Source organism: Arachis stenosperma, chromosome 10 (genome assembly GCF_014773155.1).
Source record: "Arachis stenosperma cultivar V10309 chromosome 10, arast.V10309.gnm1.PFL2, whole genome shotgun sequence".
NCBI classification, from domain to species: Eukaryota; Viridiplantae; Streptophyta; class Magnoliopsida; order Fabales; family Fabaceae; genus Arachis; species Arachis stenosperma.
The window spans coordinates 54,129,491-54,134,807 of NC_080386.1; positions in this window are offsets into that span (position 1 = coordinate 54,129,491).

Genomic DNA, 5,317 nt, shown 5'->3' on the forward strand with positions numbered 1-5,317 from the left:
TGCCCAAGATTTGATGGCCCAAACCGGCGTGGCAAATCAGCCTCAGAAATTCCAGCGTTTAACGCTGGAACTGGCATAAAACTTGGAGTTAAACGCCCAAACTGGCATGAAAGCTGGCGTTTAACTCCAGAAAAGGTCTCTACACGAAAATGCTTCAATGCTCAGCCCAAGCACACACCAAGTGGGCCCGGAAGTGGATTTTTCTGTCATTTACTCATTTCTGTAAACCTTAGGTTACTAGTTCACTATTAATAGGATCTTTTGACATTGTATCTGGACCTCATGACATTTTTACACATTTCATTGTATACCTTCCACGGCATGAGTCTCTAAACCCCATGGTTGGGGGTGAGGAGCTCTGCTGTGTCTTGATGGATTAATGCAATTACTACTGTTTCTTATTCAATCATGCTTGCTTCCATTCTAAGATATCACTTGCTCTTAACCCGGATGAATGTGATGATCCGTGACACTCATCATCATTCTCAACTATGAACATGTGCCTGACAACCACCCCTGTTCTACTTTAGATTGAGTAGATATCTCTTGGATTCCTTAACCAGAATCTTCGTGGTATAAGCTAGAACTGATGGCGGCATTCAAGAGAATTCGGAAGGTCTAAACCTTGTCTGTGGTATTCTGAGTAGGATTCAATGACTGAATGACTGTGACGTGCTTCAAACTCCTAGCAGGCGGGGCGTTAGTGACAGACGCAAAAGAATCAATGGATTCTATTCCAGCCTGACCGAGAACCGACAGATGATTAGCCATGCTGTGACAGAGCATAGGAACGTTTTCACTGAGAGGATGGGAGGTAGCCACTGACAACGGTGAAACCCTACATACAGCTTGCCATGGAAGGAGCCTTGAGTGTTTGATGAAGAAGACAGTAGGAAAGCAAAGATTCAGAAGATGGAGCATCTCCAAAGCCTCAACCTATTCTCCATTACTGCAAAACAAGTACCTATTTCATGTTCTTTTGCTTTTCACAATCAATCCTGATAATTTCTGATATCCTGACTAAGATTTACAAGATAACCATAGCTTGCTTTAAGCCGACAATCTCCGTGGGATCGACCCTTGCTCACGCAAGGTATTACTTGGACGACCCAGTGCACTTGCTGGTTAGTTGTGCGGGATTGCAAAAGTGTGATTACAATTTCGTACACCACTTACATTCTTTGGTAAAGTAGAGACTATTGCCTCTTCTTTGAACGCTTACATCCATGTAGTTGGAACCCGAATCAGTGAAGACAACTCGATGAGGTATTTCATGGATGTGATGCATTGTAAATGATTGTAGCAAAAGACAATCGAACCAGAACATTAGACGATAATAATAACTTAGAGTAACAACAATTAAAAAATTATCAAAAGAATAATATAATAGAATGAGTATATAAAAAAATATTATAAAAAATTATAAATTGTGCCTTAAAAGGATCAACTTCAACAAAAAATGAAGAATACATTCTTATTCTATGAAGTAGTAAAAAAAATACTAAATATAAAATTATGAATTGACTCTCAAATTTATATTCATGTACCACAGGAAAACACTATATATAGACTTTAGTAAAACAAAAATAAATATGTAAATTACCTATTATTAAGGTAATTTTTTAATAATGCATTAAATTTTGATTTGATAAAATTATAATGAAGATATGTTTCTAAATTAGTATAATTATATATTTTCATTAAATATTAATTACAATATAATTATATTAAAGATATTTTTATAAAATAATTTAGAAAAATTATTTGATATACGTGAATCGGGTAAAATTTTTTTTTATTATTATTATTACATTTATTGATATTATTATTATTATCATTAAAATTATTAAAAGTATTTTTAATTGATAATTGATAAGTAGTTTAATAGTGCATTAAATATTGATTTGATATAATTATAATGAAGATATATTGCCAAATTAGTATTATTATATATTATTCATTTAGTATTAATTATAATATAATTACAATAAAATAATTTAGAATAGAAAAAAAATTTCGTTTTGGAGGGAAAACGAAGGCATGAGAGATCGACATGTCACCTTTAGTAGCTGGGGAAAAACCCAGTTTTAGTATATTAAGTAGATTTTATCAAAATATCTATTCATATCTATCTTTATACTTTTATAAAATCCTAATTTCTAACCCTAAATTCCCAAATTGGAAATCATAAACCCTAATCCTAATTTTCCCCTTTTCCCCAGCCTCAGAACGCAGCCCCCACCCCACCTTTCTTCGAAAACATTTAACACCCAAACAAAAGAAAGAAACAAAGAAATGGAAAGGGAGAACAGAGAGCTTGGAATCAGAAAAGAGGGAGCCGCACTCTGTGCCGTCCAGCTCGCTGCCGCAGCACCTCGCCTTCGCCATTATTCATGCCCATCGCCGTGCAGCCGTTGCTAACTCGTCTTGCCATCACCGCCGCTGGAGATAGGTCACATCGCTGTCAGATTTGAAGCCGTTGAGGAGCTGAACGCTCACGAGGGAGAGGACAAACACGAGGAGAGCTTGTGCGCGAAGGGTATCGGCGCTGTGTCTCTGTCGCGCCTTCATCACTGTCGAAGTTGCACTTTCGCGTCACCATCGTTGTGCCTCCACCGAACCTGTCACACCACTGTTGTTGCGATGTCATTACTGTCACGAGTGAGAAGAGATGCGTAAGGAAGGAAGCTCGCAGGGGAGAAAGAAGAGGATGTATGTGCCACCCACTCTGTCGCGTCTGATCTCTGTTATCGCCACGTCACCGCCACCGAATGTCCGCCGCCATTGTTTCCATCGCCTCTATGCTTCATGTTCATCGTAGGTTACTCTGCCGTTGCTGTTCTATTCTGTTTTTCCCTGGTAGCATTGAGTTGTGTTCTGTTGCCATTATTTGGTTTGCTATTGCCTTGACTATAACATGCCTCATTTTCTTGATCTTCCTTAGCTGCCAATCATTACTGTCTGTGTTCGGTATTGCTGTCCTTATCCGAAACCACGGATGTCATTGTTGTTGCTTCCCCAGAAGAACTGACGTTACTGCTACTATTCCGGCCGTACTAGCTATTGTAAACTGGAAAAAGAAGGAGATCGCCACATATAAATTCGACGGTTTCGACTAACTGAGGTAGGGGGTTTAAAACGATTTTAATTTAAGAATGCCTACAAGGTTTATTGAATAACTGCAAATAGATTTAATAGTTGTGAGTAATTGATTGATCATGTGAATATTGAATTGTGGTTGAAATTGTGATTGGAATGATTGAGATTATGATTTGAAATTGTTGATTGGTGATATTGATTGATTATGTAGATTGGGAATAATTTGATGACTTATTGTTGAGAATTACTGAATTTTAATGGGTTATGTTGGATTTGTTGCTGTTAAGCTATTATTTGGTATATTGTAATATTAATGAGCTTGGTTGGTGGTTGATTTGGAATTGGTTTTGAGGGGTATTGAAGGGTTGGATTTTGAATACTAAATGGTTTGCTTAAAATCAGGTTCTCTTGAAATTAAACGGCAACTTTGAAAGTGAATCAGTGACTGTATAGTAATTGAAATGATAAGAATTTAAGTGTTAAGTAAATTATATTAAGCGTAATTAAGAAAACTCAATTTTGAAGGTTTCGTATCAACTAGAGAATTAGTTATGATTTTTCAATGTTGAATTCTAAAATCTGATTTTCTGCATAATTTCTAAACTGAGTCAGCAATTTTGAAAATCTATAACTAATCCTGTGATTATCGAAATTATGTGGAACCAAGTCTGGATTAAGCTTGGGAATATGGGGAGCTGGAATGGTGAATTTGAGACTTTTTCATTAAGTTTATGATTTATGGTGAATTTTTGAATTATGGAAGTCAAATTTGGTTTTTCTGCAGAACGTTTAACACAGCAGCAAATTGTTTCCTCTAATGGAATTTATCCAGTCTGAATTTTGAAATGGAACCAATTTTAAATGAAACTATGGTTCTAATACTATAATTTTATAAAAATTTAGAATTGTTAGAGTTGTGGTTTTAAAGATTTGGATTTTTAAAGTAATATGTATTATGAAGTAAAAGTCAGGTTTTGTTTTCTAAATCAGTAAATTTGAGACTTTATAATTTTTAATTCTGGAATGATATTGAGATGCAACCAATTGGAGGTGAAATTTTAGTATGTTTAGTACACATGATTCAAATTTCAGGGTTTTCCATGTTTTAATAAGTGAGTTATGGGCCTTGGAATAGGTTGTGTTTAATGATTTGTAAAACAGAATTCTGCAGAAAATTACCTAACTTCCAAGCTACATAACTCCTTCATTAAAAATGGTATGACCCTGGAACCAATTGAGAAAGAAATTTGGATAAGTTAAGTTTATCCACATTAATTTTGAATGTGGTTGGATTCATTTGGATTTTATATGAAATTTCGAATGTTGTATGCTGCTGCTGTTTTCTGGATTTAAAACACTGCAGAGCAGTCACGATTTTGCTTATATTCCCAAAGCTAGAGTCAATGAAAAATTATAATTTTTAGTTTAATAGAAAGCTTAATCGGAGACGGTCGCATGGATATAAAATTTGCGTAATTCCGAATTCATTTGATATTTTAAAAACAAAATGGAAATCAGGCTGCCAAGTTGTGTTGGTAATTATTTTGGATATAGAATTTAAGAAATAGATTTTCTATTATCAAATGTTTTTGAGAATATATTGCTGTGGCAAATGCTAAAAGAGTAGTATGATAAAAAACAGAGGACCTGTTAAAGGGTCATTTGTTGCTTAAAACAACTCAAGAGGTGCTTGTTTGTTTATTTGTTGAATTAAGGCAACTCTAGAGTTATTTGTTTGTTCATCTGCTGCAACAAGACAGTCAGATAGATGGTGGCGTGACCACTGAGAACGCTTTCCTGTGGTACAGATCCATATTTTAATTCTGTAAGGCAGAGGGGTTATTTCCTACTACAGAAGTACCGTGACCACCTGTTCCATTTCTGTCGTGGCTGAGGGGTTATTTCCTGTATACAGAAGGTGTGTCGGCATACATCCCTGCAGTGGCAGATGTGTTATTTCCTGTGTGCAGTGGACACTATGGTGGCAGAGGGGTTATTTCCTGTACACAGGGGTATAGCCAACTGGAAAGCCATACCCGTTTCAGCTGCTTCGGGTTACGTCGAGAGCGGGTAGAAACCGACAGATGAGCTCATTACATGAACTAGGACTAGACATTCATCATATGAATCTATGTGACATTGTTTGGGTGTGTATATTGTAATTGGTTTGCCTAAATGAATAATTCTGATAACTACTAATTTTTATACTTGATATAAT